This window comes from Mugil cephalus, chromosome 8 (genome assembly GCF_022458985.1).
Source record: "Mugil cephalus isolate CIBA_MC_2020 chromosome 8, CIBA_Mcephalus_1.1, whole genome shotgun sequence".
In the NCBI taxonomy this organism is placed as follows: domain Eukaryota; kingdom Metazoa; phylum Chordata; class Actinopteri; order Mugiliformes; family Mugilidae; genus Mugil; species Mugil cephalus.
This window is the reverse complement of record NC_061777.1, coordinates 27740061-27757918: the sequence shown is the minus strand read 5'-3', so window position 1 is coordinate 27757918 and position 17858 is coordinate 27740061.

Sequence of the window (17858 nt, the reverse complement as noted above, 5' to 3'; positions counted from 1 at the left end):
AAAAAGGCTCCAATTGATTCAAAATGCTGCAGCAAGAGCACTGACAGGAGTTAGCAAGAGAGATCATATTACTCCAGTATTAGCTTCTCTTCATTGGCTCCCTTTAAAATCTAGAATTTAATTTAAAATCCTCCTCCTTACATACAAGGCCCTGAAAGGCCTAGCTCCATCATATATGAAAGACCTCATAGTACCATACTGTCCCAAAAGATCACTACGATCTCTAAGTGCAGGTCTGCTTGTGGTTCCTAGAGTTTCTAAAAGTAGAATGGGAGGTAGAGCCTTCAACTATCAGGCTCCTCTCCTATGGAACCAGCTCCCAGTTTGGGTTCGAGAGGCAGACACACTCTCTACGTTTAAGGTCAGGCTTAAGACTTTCCTTTTTGAAAAAGCTTATAGCTAGGGCTGGACTTAACCATCCCTTAGTTATGCTGCTATAGGCCTAGGCTGCAGGGGGACAATGCACTGAGGACATATCCTCTCCTCTTTCTTCTCTGGCTCCTGTCCTCTAATATCTTATCATTTTATTTTCTATCTCTTATAATTTACTAACCACTGTGTCTTACTCTCTCCCCTCCACTCCCCTCCCCCTCCATCATCTTGTGAGGGTCTCTGGTCTTGAGTGCTGAATATCTGACCTGTGGAGTTCTAAGCTACATCTGCTGCCGTGGCCTCATCAACCAGCCCAGTCTTCATGGTCTGGAGTGCTGTGTATCAGACCTGTGGAGCTCCGTAAACTGCATCTGCCACAGTCATCATGGCCTCCTCCAGTTGTCCACTCCTACCTAGATGAACAATTCACCAACCTGCCCATGATTCCTGTTATACTCACAAACTGTCACAGATCATCAGCTATATGTTATATTACTAGACCCTACATGTTTCCTTCAGCTTGATGTATGTATATGACAGAAGTTTGTTTATCTTGTTTCTCCTGCTCTTCTTTTCCCTCTATCTTCTCTGTTTCTAACCGGCTGGCCTTCGGCAGATGGGTCGCTCCATATGAGCTGGGTTCTGCTCAAGGTTTCTTCCTGTTAAAAGGGAGTTTTTCCTTGCCACCGTTGCCCTCCGGCTTGCTCTGGAGGTTGCAGGCTGGTTTTTGTGAAGCGTCTTGAGACGATTTGTATTGTTATCGGCGCTATATAAATAAAACTGAATTGAATTGAATTGAAGAGGTGCTCCAAGGGCTGAACACATCGCGCCCGACATTTATAAAGAGAGGCTCTGTTGGAAGGCGGTCCGCTGGCAGATTGGCCATCTTTTGGATTGTAAGTGGGGCTCTAAGCCTTCTGCAGGTTATACACTGGTAGATGATGCTGCTCACTTTTCCAAAAGCTCCAAAAGCCAGCTGAACAGACAGCCCCTTCTTTAAAGAGATGGCCTTGATGATGGATGTTTTTGTGGTGATGCAAGATGATTAAGGCTGCAACCAGATGTTTGCCACGAATAATTACTGGAGTCTTTTCACTCTGATCCAGGTTTGCATTGTGGAGATGACCTCTGACTCTCAGAAGGCCATGTGCATCAATGAAAGGATCCAGATTTCTGAGGAGACTACTTTTGGGGATCTGTTAATGTTTTTGCATACATTTGATCTCTTGACTGTAGATTTCCTCCTGTACAGCTTGAATGATGGTGTGAGACGCTTGATCAGACTCCTCGGCCGTGTATCCTGTTTTGCAGTAGTGCTAGGAAGGAGGATTTGATGCTCATTACAAATGTGTACAATGTGCAAGTGCCTCCCAGGCTTAAAAAGGAGGAGCTGAGGCAGCTCCTGGTGGGGAAATTGTCGGAGAGGTTAACTGTTTTGGCTGTTGCAGAATCTGATGGGAAAAGTGACGTGGAGATTCGGGGACCTGTGCCGCCTGTCATGCCCGTTTGCTCAGATCTGCAGAAGAGCTCCGACTGACACTCCGCATTAGAGAGATAGAGTTGAGGATAGGCAGCTGGAGGTGGAAGCTATGCACCTGAGGGTGAAAGCGTTGGAGCTGGAACGCCCGCCAAATGTCGAACCCCGTTCCCCTCTTTCTGGCAGAGTCTAGACGTGAGTCGGCTCATTGCACTGGTGCCTCCGTTCAGAGAGTCTGAGGTGGACTCCTAATTTAACGCATTTGAGCGCATTGCAACCACCTTAAACTGGCCAAATGATGTTTGGACTCCAGTGTAAGCTGGTAGGTAAAGCTCTGGAAGTGTGTGCCGCCCTCACTGTTAAACAGAGCTTAAATTACGACATTGTTAAAATTAGTGTATTACGTGCCTATGAGTTGGTATCCGAAGCCTACAGGCAAAAATTTAGGAACTGTGTGAAGAATGTCAGCCAGACATATGTTGAGTTTGCACGTGAAAAAGGCGTGCTTTTTGATAAGTGGTATTACGCCAGCAAGACGAAGGATTTTGCGCAGCTGGAGCTTGTGCTTCTAGAGGAGTTCAAAAGGTGCCTGCCAGAGCGCATCATTGTGTATTTAAATGAACAAAAAGTTGTGTCTCTCTCTCAAGCTGCTGTTTTCGCTGATGAGTTTGCTCTGACTCACAAGAGCGCACGTCTGTCACCTGTCCTGGAAACGCAGAGGTCTGCTGGGAATACTAAGCCTCTGTCTCCTAAAAACTCCCAGCGTAATTTCTCTACGGGTGAAAATCGAGCGTGCTATTATTGTCATGAAGCTGGCCACCTCATTTCAGTCTGCCCTGTGCTAAGAGCAAAGGAACAATCTAAGAGTAAAAATCCCTCTGCTGTGCGTCTGATACATTCAGAGCCTTCAAGTCAGCAGGGGAATCTGACCACGGTTGCTGACTCTTTTAAGCCATTTATAACGCAAGGGTTTGCCTCTCTGGCTGGAAATGAGGCCACGGTCACTATCCTGAGGGATACTGGTGCCAAACACTCTGTGGCTCATCGTGGCATGTTGCCCTTTTCGGATCAGTCGTACTGTGGCTCTTATTTATTGTTGTGGGGAATTAAAATGAGCGAGATCTGTGCGCTGCGTCACACCATTTATCTTTCCTCTTCTTTGGTGTCTGGGATAGTACAAGTAGCGGTGCGTGATCAGCTGCCGGTTGCCGGAGTTGATCTTATACTGGGGAATAATTTGGCTGGTAACAAAGTTTTTCCCTCTGCTCCGTAGGTGATTCAGAATTGTTGACTTGTGTGTCACCCCCACTATACCTGACGCGCAGTCGGTTAAAAAGACATGTCACTGTGTGCTCCAGTATTTCTTTTGGCCAGGGCTAAAGTCTGATGTTGCCAGGTTTTGTCGATCTTGCCATATCTGCCAGACCACCGGCAAACCGAACCAGGTTATTCGCCGGCTCCGTTACGCCCAGTTCCAGCGACCGGTGAGCCTTTTGAGCATATCATCATTGACTGCGTCTTCCCTTGCCAAAAACAAAGATGGGAGTACATGCTGACCATGATGTGCGCAGCCACACGATTTCCTAAGGCAGTCCCGTTGCGCTCATTGAGAGTTAAAACGGTGGTAAAGGCTCTGGTTAAGTTCTTTTCCACCTTTGGTTTGCCAAAACGCATTCATACTGATCAGGGACCTAACTTCATGTCTAAGGTTTTTGCACAGGTGATGTCGGAGCTGTCCATCAAGCATCAGGTGTCCAGTGCATACCATCCACAGAGTCAGGGCGCACTGGAGAGATTCCATCAGACAATGAAGTCAATGCTTCGTAAATACTGTGCTGAGTATAACACGGAGTGGGATGAGGGTATGCCACTGCTCCTGTTCGCCATTTGGGAAACCATGTTGTCTTGGTTTCAGTCCAGCCGAATTAGTTTTTGGTCACACGGTGCATGGTCTGCTACGACTCTTGCAAGAGAGGTGGCTTGCACACCGGCCTGGTCCCTCGCACAATATCCTCGACTTCGTGAATTCATTCAGGGAGAGGTTACACACTGCATATGAGCTGGCGTGTAGTGCCCTCTACGCTGCACAGTTTTAAATGAAAAAACGGTATGATAAAAACACACTCAACTTTCACCCAGGTGACTGTGTGTTAGTTCTACTGCCTGTGGTTGGGTCTTGTCTTCAAGCCAAGTTTTGTGGTCCTTATGAGGTGGAGCGGAAGTTGAGTGACACAGACTATGTGATCAAGACGGCCGATAGAAAGAAAAAGTCCAGAGTGTGCCATGTTAACATGCTAAAAAAATATGTTGTCCGCGGAAGTGCTGACGCGCCAGCCGTGCCGCCTGAGTCCTGTGCCTCACCTGTAGCCTCTGTGGTTTCACCGCTTTACAGTCAGGACGGGCTGTGCGAGCGGTCTGTTTCAGTTCCTGGTGCACCATTCGTGGTCATGCTACGCTGTTCAGGGATAAGCCCACTCAGACCACAGTCCTCACGCATGACATTGATGTTGGGAACCACAGGCCAATTAAGCAACACACGTACCGTGTTAATCCTGTGAAGCGGGCGGTAATGAAAACGGAGGTTGCATACCTGGTAGAAAATGGTTTTGCTGTACCGAGTTCCAGTCCATGGAGTGCACCTTCGCTCCTTTTACCCAAATCCAACCAAACCCCTCCTTTTTGCAAGGACAAGTTGAACGCCATCACTAAGCCCGACTCATTTCCACTGCCCCGCATGGATGATTGTGTTGATAGGGTAGGGTCTGCCAAATACGTCACTAAACTGTACCTCTTGAAGGGTGACTGGCAGGTGCCTCTTACATTGCGTGCATCTGAAATTTCAGCATTTGTCACTCCAGATCACTTCCTCCAGTATACTGTTATGCCCTTCGGGTTGAGAAACGCACCCGCCACCTTCCAAAGGCTGATGAACACTGTCCTGTCAGGTGTGAAAAACTGTGAGGCATACCTGGATGACATTGTGGCATATTCGTCCAACTGGTCTGAGCATTTAGACACATTGCAGGAAATATTCAGTCGCTTAGAGAGTGCTTCTCTGACGCTGAATCTAGCAAAGTGTGAATTCGGTAAAGCTGTGGTCACATATTTGTGTAAACAAGTCCGACAAGAACAAGTGTGCCCCCTGTCGGCCAAAGTTCTGGCCATTTTGGAGTTTCCTGTACCAGAGACGCGGCGGCAGCTCCGCCGGTTTCTGGGAATATGTGGCTACTATCGTGGGTTCTGTAAGAACTTCGCTAGTGTTGTTGCACCACTGACCAGCTTTGTGAGTCCTTCCCGCCCATTTTTGTGGACAGTTGAATGTCAGGACCCCTTTGACTATGCCAAAGCCCTTCTTTGCAGTGCACCAGTACTGGCTGCACCTGATTTTGAGCATCCCTTTAAGGTGGAGGTAGACGCAAGCGCTCATGGTGCTGGTGCTATGCTCCTGCAGGAGGATGACCATGGGATTGAGCATCCAGTATGTTTCTTTTAAAAAAAAATTCAATAAACACCAGGTGAACTACAGCACTATCGAGAAGGAATGTCTGGCCCTGCTATTAGCTCTACAACATTTTGAGGTCTATGTAGGCTGGTATATACAGACCAATAACGCAATAACAATCAGCGCCTTATGCGCTGGTCATTGTTGTTGCAGGATTTCCATATTGAAATAAAACATATAAAAGGTATCAACAATGCGGTGGCTGATGCGCCGATCACGTGCAGGGTTTTCACGTGTGTCGTTTTGTGTGCAGGATGTGCACTTGCAGGTGGATGCTGCCAATTGGAGGGAGTCCTGGAGGTTGCTGATTGGAGGGAGTCCTGGAGGTTGCTGATTGGAGGGAGTCCTGGAGGCCGCGGTTTCAAAAGTGGAGCCAGCAACAGACACTCTCTCTCTCGCTGGCTCATCCTGGCTTTCTGGCATTCCCTCCCGCACCGTGACCATCTCCCCCGCAAATCGTCGACTCCAACCGATCTGGCCTTTCTGTTATTAGTGTTGTCTTCGTTTATGTGCTGATGAGATTTTGGTATATCACTTGTAAATATTGTAAATAGTATACACATTGTGCAGTCCTATTTAGTAGGGGTGAGTAGCCTTTTTATTTTGTACCATCTTTTCTCCTGTTTTTTGGATAGGGAGTGAGGTTAGAAACCTGTTTTTCTGTTGACTCCTTTTTCTTTGGGTATAGGCAAGTCAGATTTCAACCCAGCTTGTTTTGTTTATTATTTTAGGTGATGCTCACCCCGAAGTCCTTGTTTTCCTTTGGGTAAATAAATCCCCTCTTTTTGGATTGCATTTATCCGTGTTTTGTGTTTACTTTTCATAAGTGTGGAAGAGGGAGGGTTTTTTTGTACGTTATGTTTAGTATCCCTAGGCCAGGCATAACACTGCTCAATATAATTATCACCTTTCTGACAATGTCAACAAAAACTGAAAATGTATGTGTGGCAGAGCTGTTGTATTTGATTGCACAGGTCTAATTAATGAAGTGCCAGTGAATGTGTAACTGTGAAACATGCAGGTTTCCTATGTGCAAAGGTTCTGCACATAAAGTCCTTGATGACTGTGCTGTCTCTCTTCTTTGATTCAGCGATTAGTTGGTTTCGGTCCAGCTCTTGTTGTTCCTTACCGTCTCCTATAGGATAGTGTGGGAGAAACACCACTTTTCCTTTCCGTGCTTTCTTTATATTCTTTGCAGCAGACCTGTCATCTGGATGCTTGTTCTTAAGTGAGTTGCAGGCAACCTCGGGACATCCAAGGTTTTCAGAGCTTGGACCTGTCTGTCAGGCATGGATGCTTTCTGACTAAAGCCTCTGCCACCTCCGCGATCTGAAGGCCCCTAGGGTAGGGTGTGTAGCTGTACATGTAGTCAGATAATTTTTCCATGATTTCAGATCGGATTCGACTATTGTTTAGCACAGTGCCATCTTTGACAAACTCTTCATTGGCATTCATCAGTACTGCCTCTGCTGCCACAGAGAAAAGTGGAATGGTGATTGTATTTGGCCATGATGTTGTCTGAGGACTTCCACATGGGGATAGGATAATAGTGTTTTGTGAAGACACCGATGTGTTATCTGTCTGGCTGTCTGTCGTATCAGTAGCAGAGCTTGAACTGTCATTCAAGCAGTCAATGTAAGAACTACAGATGGAATAATCACAACTTTGATTGTCCCCTTGTGTTTGATCTGATTGGTAGAATGGAGAGTGAAGTAATCACCAAAGTCCTCATCCAAGTAATGCAGGGTAAAATCCTCAATGAGTCCAAATGTCTCTTTCACAGTCTCATTTAACTGTTCTACAGTGCTGGGTATTCCTGAGGACAGTTTAAGCTTTTCACTCTGGTGTTCTATAACAATTTTCAAGGCAACTGAATCCATCTGGACAGAAACAGAAACAAATATATCTGAAAGAAGGAAGGTGTTAGACGTTTAAGAGTTTCATCACCTAACACTGGCAAACAATGTGACGTTTCAATGTCACCATGAGTTTTCATCCCACAAAATATGCTGTCAATGGATACATGTCCCCAAGTTCACAATGCTGTACCAGGGTAATTTTCCCAGAGTGTTCTAACATAAATGCCCTAAATGTTCATCATACCGACTGTTGAGCATTTTCGCAATGAAACTGACACTGCCATCTACAACAACAATCAGTGAAATCATAATAAAATCAGGTATACCACCAGTTGACCCATAAGGCAAAACTATCCCAACAGCATATTTAGTTCCATGGAGTGTAGCCACATTGGTCAAATCCACAGAGGTTTGTGTTGGATAAACTGCCTTGAAATACTGCTGTATTCCTGTATCAAGTATATCTAATGGAAGAGATGATATTTTTGTGACACACACTGTAGGTTTCAAAGCATTTTCTTGTGAACTGTATGCCATTATCTTTTGGTGCTTTAAGGCAAGTGACGTCAATACATTTTTGAAACTGTTTGTGTGTCTAACAATGCGCTTAAAGAAGCTATGTTTTGCCTCAAAGCGCATAGTCCAGAGGCTAACCAAAGGACCAAACCCTTCAGGATAATGCTCCAAAAAATGGTGCTTTGGACTCAATTTTTGATCTGGGAAAACTTCCAACAGCCTGTGCCGATGTTGATATCAGCGTGTCTAGGTAGCACATACTTTCCTCAGTGTGTATGGGGGCAACTACAAGCTCAGTTATATCTTTTAAAATCATGAGAATGTGCCATGCTGGATCATTCAGTGGTATAGTTGCACCAATAATGAATGATAACAATCTTAACAATGTCCAGTTTTCACTGGCATTCCCACCAATACTTTTACGAGAAGCAAAATTTGCTGGGATAGGTTGGGGGTGATCAGTTTTATCATTAAATTTGTAGGGAAATTCAGTGATGGACTTGTTCTGTTCAGTTCTGTCAAGATGAAGTACTGCTTGTGGATGAGCACGTTAAGAAACAGTGCCAGTTCCGAAGGAATTATGCCTTCAAAAAGGTCATGTAGAAGGTCAGGTGGGTACCCAGTTACAAAACAGAAATGACTTGATTTCTCAGTGATGGGACAACCTTTCTTCACACCACAACAGTGTACCAGAGCAGGACTTCTCTTTACAGACTGAACATGTAAATCATTGTTCTATTTTGTTCTTAGTGGAAAAGCTCCTGAATGCACTTCTTTTTGCTGATAGTCACAACGGTCACCAATACAAAACCTATAGATATAATGTCCACAAAGGTTTTCTACAAGTCCACTTAAAGAATGAGCACCAAGATTGTCTGCTGAAACACAAAAACAGTACCTCTGATATTTATTCCAACCTGAGGCAAAAAAAACTCCTTCCCTCTCCAATGTTGTGAGAACCTTCAAAAGAGGCTCAAGAACAGTTTCATACCCAAATTTTTTTATATATATATTTTTTTGCTTTACAAAAGAGAGCTAAATAAATTGATGTTAACTGTGATCTCAGTTCAGGTGGACTATTGGCTAGTACCCAGTAAACTGCTGAGATTTTATGCTTTTTAAGTGAAGTTCCAAGAAGATTGCACATTTCAAAATCATCTACATGCAGTATAAGTGAAATGCTGAACTCCTCATTAGCATGAAATTCAGTTAGCTTGAAATATTTTCCATCACGGATGCCAACTGTGAGTAGTGTGAAGTAGTCTGTTTAGTCAATAATCTGTTTACAATGTCTTCATTTTTCAATAAATACAGAAATGATGGAACAACAGGCACATATTGAAAGCTGCAATTCTCCTCTGAATCCAATATATACTCTACTCAGTAACACTGAAGTTTTCCTGATAATACTTTACCCTCTTAAATTTAGAAGAAAATGGACCACCAGGACCCAAGGCTTTTACTATTTCACCTGAAGTATCCCTTTCACAACCCAACTCTAAGGTGGTGTCACTATCCACATGCCCATACGATTCCGACAGTGATAAGTCAATTTCACTCTCAGTAGCAACAGGATGTTTTGCAATCACATCAATCTTTAAGTCCTTCCATGAATGGGACTTGTGTTTTCTACTTCTGTGTGTTGCATAAGTCCTGTATATGTGTCTTGAAATGACATCTGTTAAAAGGACATTGTGTGGTTTCATGTCTTTTCAAGTGGGAATTAATATGCTGAAAATAGTCACAAAAAAAAGTGCTGACTGCAGTTGCTGCTAAAGCATGTAGCATATACATAGAAGCTTAATCCTCCTCTAGAGCTGGAGATGTATCAAGAGAGTTTACCACTGCAAAAAAAAAGAAAGAAAAAAAGGGGATCCACATGTCTTGAACCCAGATGTTTTAGCCAACTATAGACCAATATCCAACTTTCCTTTTATTTCTAAAAATCTGTAAAAATGTTGCTGCAAATCAGTTGTGACCATTTAAACAAGAATGGTTTGTTTGAAGAGTTTCAGCGAGGTTTTAGACTACAGAAACAGTTCTGGTTGAAGTTACTAATGATCTCCTCATAGCTTTAGACCAGTATTTCTTAATTCCAGTCCTCGGGACCCACTGCCCTGCATGTTTTCGATGTTTCCCTCCTCCAACACATCAGGCCACTGCAGAGCTTGATGACGAGCTGATCATTTGAATTATATGTGGTGGAGAAGGGGAACATCGAAAACACGTAAGTCAGTATCCCATTGCTGGTCTGTTAGCTTCACTAACTAAACTAAAAATCGCCATAAATAAAGGAAAATCACTATGATAAAAACTTACCAACTAAAAACTTTGTTTGGAGGAAACAGAACAAAAGCCAAATAACAATTGTTGTCAAGGCTGAAGTAAGGCTGGGTGCCCGCATGAGGACAAAGACGGTCACCCTGGCACAAGACAAAGGGAGACCCATGAAAAAATGGCACTGTCATGTAGCTTGCTGATACCGGGTTGAACACCGGGTCTGGATTTGGGGGTTTAAAAGTGGGATTTCTGAAAACTGGGGTCTGAACAAAGGGTCCCTGTAGTCCAAAGTCCCTCTGTATATGGGTGAACCTACTTTTTCTAGGTGTACCCAGGCAGGTGATAACATACTCTCATCACACCATAAGTATAGACCATAAATATAGATTTTTGCACATTAGTTGCCCAGTAGTACTGTATGAAATTAGGGAGCAAGCTAAGTTTATACCCCAAGTATATACCAAACCATTCTAAAATGTTGAGACTTGCAGGGAGAGAACCATCTGGGTCCGGAATGTACAGGAGCAGATCATCAGCATAGAGTGAAACTTTATGAGTCGTGTTTAATTGTGTAATGCCTCTAAATCCTTCCTCTGGGTTTTAGAGAGAATCTTTAGGTCCACATTTAGTAGTGAAATTGGCCTGTAGCTACTAAAGAGTAAGGTATTCTTCTGTTTTTCCAAAATTAGACAACGTGACTGAAAGGTCTCATTATACATGTCCCTGAAGACAAGTGCCAGAATAGCAGAGTAGGTCTTATAGTATTTTGCAGTAAAGCCATCCAGGCCTGGTGATTTACCACTCTGCAGTGACTTGTGACTTAATGACTTCTTGAACCCCCGCCACAGTTATGGGTCCCCCTAAGCCATTAGCAAATTCTCATAGAGCCCTTCATGGCCTATGTCACAATGTTAACTAGAGGCAAAACAGTAGTACTGTAGTACAGTAGTACTTCCCTTGTTTCTGTATAGGTGAAAGACTGACCATTAAAGGGGATTGTCTGCGATGTCGGCTCCTGGTGCTCTAGCTGAACTTTAGTCACTGCTGTTTTTGCCCCGTTTAAAAAACATCTTTGTGTATTATTTGTTACCTCATTTCATTTAGTGTTTTGATTATAAATTGTGTTAAGGGAGATTTGTTTTCTCCCCAGGTTAGTTAGTTGGTTTAGTTTTCTTTGTTCCTTTCATACTTGTTTCCTTTTCGTAAATTAACTTTGAGTTCGTTTTATTCTGGGGTTTGTTCAGTGCCAGTACAGGCGGGCTGGCCATAGGCGTGCAGGTGGTGGCTCACTGGGTGGAGGGTTTCCTCATTTGTTTTATTTGTTGTGCCCTAATTTGTGTCTTTTGTTTTGCAGTGTGTGTGAGATGCATTTCCGTCACCCATTCTTACCAAAAAGGTCTCTTGAGATATGTTAATTGGCGTTTATAATGTTTAAGATCTGTTGCTTCCAGTTAAGCCCCGCCCCTCAAAATACATTCCATTATTTACAAACCGTGAAGGGGACTATTTGAGGAAGGGTTATGTCCTTGAGCAATTCAGCTGCAGCAGGGGGACAGTCAGAAGTATATGAAGCCTGGGTTGCTCGATGTTATGTGTAATGTAAAATAACAAAGGGGAAAAAGTATTGGACACATGCAGAAAGGGAGGTGGAAAAAGACATGGAAAGCCAAGACATCAACTGAAATCTATCAGTGATCAGAAAGCCATCCTGCCCCTTGTCAGTGCAAATGAATCAGTTGGTTCAGTCCAAACTGATGGCCTATAAAAAGGTCATTACCAAGGAATCGCACAATCTATCTATCATGTGCTATATTACCAGATCCTACGTGTTTCTTTCAGCTTGATGTATGTATCTATGACAGAGGTTTGTTTATCTTGTTTCTCCTGTTCTTCTTTTCTCTCTATCTTCTCTGTTTCTACCCGGCTGGCCTTCAGCAGATGGGTCCCTTCATATGAGCTGGGTTCTGCTCAAGGTTTCTTCCTGTTAAAAGGGAGTTTTTCCTTGCCACCGTCGCCCTCAGACTTGCTGTGGAGGTTGCAGGCTGGTTTTTGTGAAACGTCTTGAGATGATTTGTATTGTTATTGGCGCTATATAAATAAAACTGAATTTAAATTAATTGAAATAACTGGTTCATATCTTCATATGCACAAAAACAAAGGTGTGTACATTATAAATACTTACGTTACTTACTTATCCTCACTTACATTTGTGTTAATTAAACACAAATTTAATACTCTGAATGAGAGAATAAGTATGGTGAAGTTGTACAGAGGAAAAATGGGGTATACGCAGAGCTTTTGAGAACATCAACATCCACGTCTAAAAGATTCTTTAACCACAATATTTTTGACCACAATAGGCTATCCTGCTTATTCCTGGGGCTGTTACTGGGAAGATCAGTATGGGTGCGACTTGCAGTTTGGTGACGGAAGTAGCAGTTACCAAGTTGCTAATATAACGCTGTTGTCATTTTAACGGTTTTTAACAAGCTTTAACTTTCAGCAAAGTTGCTCAAAATGTCCCTTCGGAGCTCTGGCACCTGTTGTTCATGGCTGTACTACCAACCAGAGGCAGCTAAATTTCTGGCTTGATGAACAGTGTTTTTTTTGTCAGGTTTGCATCGTATGACCTCCTCATGCATTTTTTGGGCCGTGATTGAGCCCTCTCTGCCATCCATGGTCAGTGTTCGACAAGCAGAGAGGAGAACTCTCACTGATGTAAATGCCGCAACCCATTTCCTGCAGCCCATTGATGAGTTGTTCCTGTTCCTAAATTACCCTGCCCTTGGATCCAAGCAGCAGGACCTTGCTGACCGGAACAGTGTCCATCAGTCCACAGTCAGCCGAATCATCACATCATGGATCAACTTCCTGTTCACAGTACTCGGCTCAGTGAGGAGTATGAATAAGAATTCAATGTTATATACATTGCATTTGAAATGAAAGAATTATTATTATAGACTATACATCATACAGCTACATGCACATGGACAGAAATTCTGGGACACATCTCTTAACTAGCATATAACATGTGGTCAAACAAAAAACAAACAAACAAAAACCCTTCTGATATACAATACTATATACTACTAAGCTATTTTAAAAAGTAGCTTAATATAAGTTGGCATTACATTGTTAAAAAAAAAACAATATAAGTCTGGATATTTTATTACATATTGGTTATTGCATTTTTAGGTTTCATTACATTTTAAATTTAAATTAAGGGCACATTTCATTAATTTTTACCCATTTACTATTTCATTTGTAAAAAATTACCCCTTACCTCTTATTAAAATTAAAAAATGTTAAAACAAAACAATGTAATATAAAATGTGTAAATACAGTGTCTTACATCACACATCCTGATTATGTCAGAGGAATCTTCTGCAAAGTAGCATGGAAGACCAATTAGGACAGCTATTCTTTTGTTTTGGTTCGTGTCCTACAAGAACAGACAAGAGTTTGTGAATAAGATACCCAAGCTAGAATACTAATTTTAGTACATCATCAAGAAATGATTTCTGTGCAGTACATACCTCCTTTTGAAAACAACTGAGAACACTGTTCAGGCGCAACCTCCTGCTTCTTCGTACATCTGTAGAACACCTGGCACCAAGGCATCAAGTCCATCCAGGAATGACTCCAGCAGGTCTTTGGTGACGATTCTACTGAACTCAGCACTGAGCTGAAACCAATAATAGAACAGCAGAGAAAAGGGCAATAAGTGAGGGAAAAATAAGAGCAGCACAGAGCTCTAAGGAGTAGACACACAAAAGCACAAATATGATTGCAACATATAGTGCATAGTTTGACTACCTAAAACAAAAAAATATAGGATTTCTATGCTGTACTCAGTTGGCAAAGGATTGTCTTCTCTCACTAAACAATGCAGGCTATCTGTCCTTGACTGCAGAAATCGTCACTAATGATCTCTTGTCGGCGGTGGGGGAATGTTGCAGTCATCAATCCATCGAGCAGGTGCAAATCTGGCTCTCTCTTCTGCACTTCCAAAAGCATGGTCTCACGATCCTTCTCTGATTTAACAGTAGTTTGTCCATAAGGTGGCTCTGGTAAGTATTGGATCTCTCCCTTTTTTGCCTTCTTCACTGGCTTGGTGTTTCCCTTTCTTTTTCTTTTATTTACAAGAACTTCAGGGCATCCAGCTGCCATCACCCTCTGACGGTAATTGCCCACCTTAAATATCAGGCTGAATCTCCAGCAGTACCACCCTTTACCTGAACCGGGCTCCCTGAGACAAAGGAGAGTTTTGGCTACGCTTTCTAAATTGTCTTTACTTGGATAGCAAGTGATTTTGGTTATGCTGTCAGCCAGTCTGTCCAGTATCACTCTTCACATTCTTCGAGATGACCATCACAGCTCCATCCTTGGCATAGGTCTCATTTGCTACCCTCAGCTGAAACTAAACATGATGGGAGAAATCTGGAATAACAAAGGCATCAGGCCATTCTGAAGAATCACCACTACTAGGGCCATCAGGGCTTGCACTATTCTGGGAACTAAGGCTTGCAGTATCTAATGTTGAGTCAGAAACTGGTTCAGAAAACATGAACAGAACTTTCAGTGTGGCTCGTTCCGTTGGTAGGTCCTTGATGTCTGTCAAATTGCAGAGCTCATTCCCAAAGTCTGGATCTTCAAACTGTAAAAGGAACTTCCCATGGAAGCCCAGAGTGTTGCCCAGTACTACACATAGCTCCTCAACTGACGGGGGAACATTCTGTAGGGTGACACGTCTTATTTCCTGAGGTGAAACGACGACTCTGAGAAGTATCACTGTTGAGATCCCAAGAACTGAAACACAGTGAGCAAACAAGAGAACGCTTCATTAAACAGTAAATAATATGAATCTAAAAGAAGCTGCAAATGGAGTTAAAACAGCAGAGAGATTACAACAGATAGGGAGAGTGAATTCAGAGATCAGGTAGCCATTTCTAAACTATATCTTTATATAGCAGATAGTGTCATCTAACCCGTTATGTGGTCCAAAGATTAAGAGTTTGTTTAAATTTATGACAAACCACCCCAATCAAATATCACCTTAATGTAACATGAATGTCCCTGGAGTGACGAGCAGCTTTTCTTCAACAAGGTATGTAGCAAGGGGAATGTAGTCGTTCAGAAAGGGTCAATGACCACAATTGTTGCAGGATCTCTGCACTGGAGATTCTCCTGGACGGTCGCTGTGAATAGCTCCATAATGAATGATATGTAACCATCCACTACAAAGATCTCCAATACTCTCCCAAAATCTGGCAGTCCACACGTCTGTACAACTGAGAGTACCATGCCTTTAGAAAATTTTGTCCCATACAAGTAAGCAATGGAGGTGAGTGAAACAGAGTCCAGACCTCCAAACTTATTCCATACAGCTTCTCTGAATGCAACATCTAAGATGCCCGCAAACACAATTGATACTCGTCCAGTCTCAATGTTTGGCTTGAAAATAGTTGTCATCTCCAAGTAATATGACGTCAGTTGATGTCTTGTGGCCAACATATGCCAAATATTTTTGAAATTGCCAGTATTGTGAACCACTCTTTTAAAAAAAAGAATGTTTTGCCTCAAATTGTAATGTCCAGAACTCAATTATTGGTCCAAATTTCAGAATCAGAACAGGATCATGTTCAAGATAATGATGTTTAGGGTGTAATTTAGTACCAGGAAATACTTCTAAGAGCAACTGTCTGGGATCAGAAATTTTGGCTTATAGGTAGCACAGGGTTTCTGTTGTGAATGAGGGGCTTGATAACACCTCCACAATGTCTTTCAGTTCAAGAACCACAGACCAAGTCTTTTCACTCTCTGGAACATGATGGCCAATCAACAGTGGAAGAAATCTCAGAAGTGCCCAGTTCTTGTGTCCGTTGCCACCAATTGTTCCTTTTTTTAAAAAAAGTTTGTTTGTATTGTTTGAGGCCTGTTAGTTTTGTCAGAAAACTGAAAAGGAAGTGATGCTAGTCTATCATTAAGGTCATTCAATGTGAAATACTTTTTAGCAATAAGATCTGTAAGACATATGCATAGTTCCACATCTGCAATTCCCTCCAATACATTGTGCAGAAAATCAGGTGGAAAACCTTTTGCAGGATGAAAGTCAGCAAGTCTGCTTAAAGGACAGTCTCTCTTCAAACCATGAACACATGGCATTAGTTGTGTTAAGCACATTAATGGCTTCATCAAACAGTTCTGGTGTTGCCAATTTCCTCTCCTAAACTTAAATGCTGAATTTAGAATTTTTGTCAACAAATGATCTTGTGTGGTACTTTTATCTGTGTATATACATTTTGTCTAGTATTGGTTCACAGTCCCACCTCTTCAAATGAGTTGCATACTTCACATTCATGGTAAAAGAAAAAAGGACACATGTTTTCTAGATTAAATTTTAATTTACAAGCACCATTGTTTTCAGCTTTGAGCCTGGAGTACAAAAAGCAAAAGTCACAAGAAATAAAACACTCCATCACAAATTCAGTTACAGTTTGCCCTGGAATACTCCACCCCTTTCCAGTTTCTGGATCTCTTTCTCTAGTTTCCAATATTCTCCTTTTAATGTCCAGCTCTACCAGTTCCAGTTTTGTTTTTCTCTCTGAATTTTGTCTGTTACTGCAGGTGTTCTTCATACCGTACAGAATTCCTACAGTCTGACAATTGTTTTGAAGAAATGTCAATTAGCAGCAGTATTTGTACATCACATAGATTTACTTCAGCATATACTCTCCATGTTACCAGGCTGCTTTTGAGACTGTGCAGTCTCCGAGTCCTGTAACACATATTTTTATTAGCACTACATCACTGACTTTATATTAATTTGTACTAAATAAGCAGGAGATCTCCACAACACTGACATGATACCTCAAGCGTTCTTGAAGTATCATGTCAGTGTTCTGGAGTCCATCATTCTGGAGTCCATCTTCTAGTGGCTCCTAAAGTGCAACCATGTCCCCAGATACTGCAAGAAAATTCAGATAGTATAATATTATCAAGGGTGTTTAATGTGTGTTAATCTCTAGTCTCTAGTTTAATCTCTAGTAGAACTGAACCCCTTAAGAAGTCCATCACAGTCCCTCCCTGGACCCCCCCTGGACCACCCCATCACTGGGCTCCCTTTATTAACATCCACTGACAGCCCCTCTGCTGGGGTCAGCTCCTGGCTGGGTGGACCATCCTCGGTGTCAGTTTTATGTTCTTTTTTTGTGACCGTTAAAATCATACAGATATACATTGTCAGCAGAACATTCTTGTATATGATTTTCAGCTGCTGCCCAGTCCTAAGTTTGTTCTTTAAGAAAAATGATGAATGAAACAGAACACAATGTGGGAAAATAGATTCAATAGAAAAGTAGATAGTTTCTTTGAACTTAATTATACCCTATATAACATGAGGAACATGTACTTCAATGTGCCATATTAAACCTAAAACACTTTAATGGACTAATCAGCTCCACATCCTTTAACTGTAACTAGAACAGTTCCAGTGGAGAACAGTTTATCAATTGTACATGTTTGGGCTACTTACGCATTAAACCGGTCCGCTATTGTCTGTTGGGCTTTTCCCTCTCCTTTTTAATTGAATCGAGTGTATGACAATAAGTGTCATTCCCCCAGATGTAACCCCTCTGGAGTAAAAAGAAGGTGGGAGCAGATAAAAAACCAAGCACAAAAACATAATTTCATCTGGGAGTTGGATATCTTAATTCTATATTGTTATATGGGCTACAATAAAGATGGAAGCTGATGCCCCAGTTACATCATATCAATATATCACGTTGTTTACCTGAATGAAATTATCCTGATTTTAAGCTGTGTTTGAGCTTAGTGGGGATAAATGGCTAAA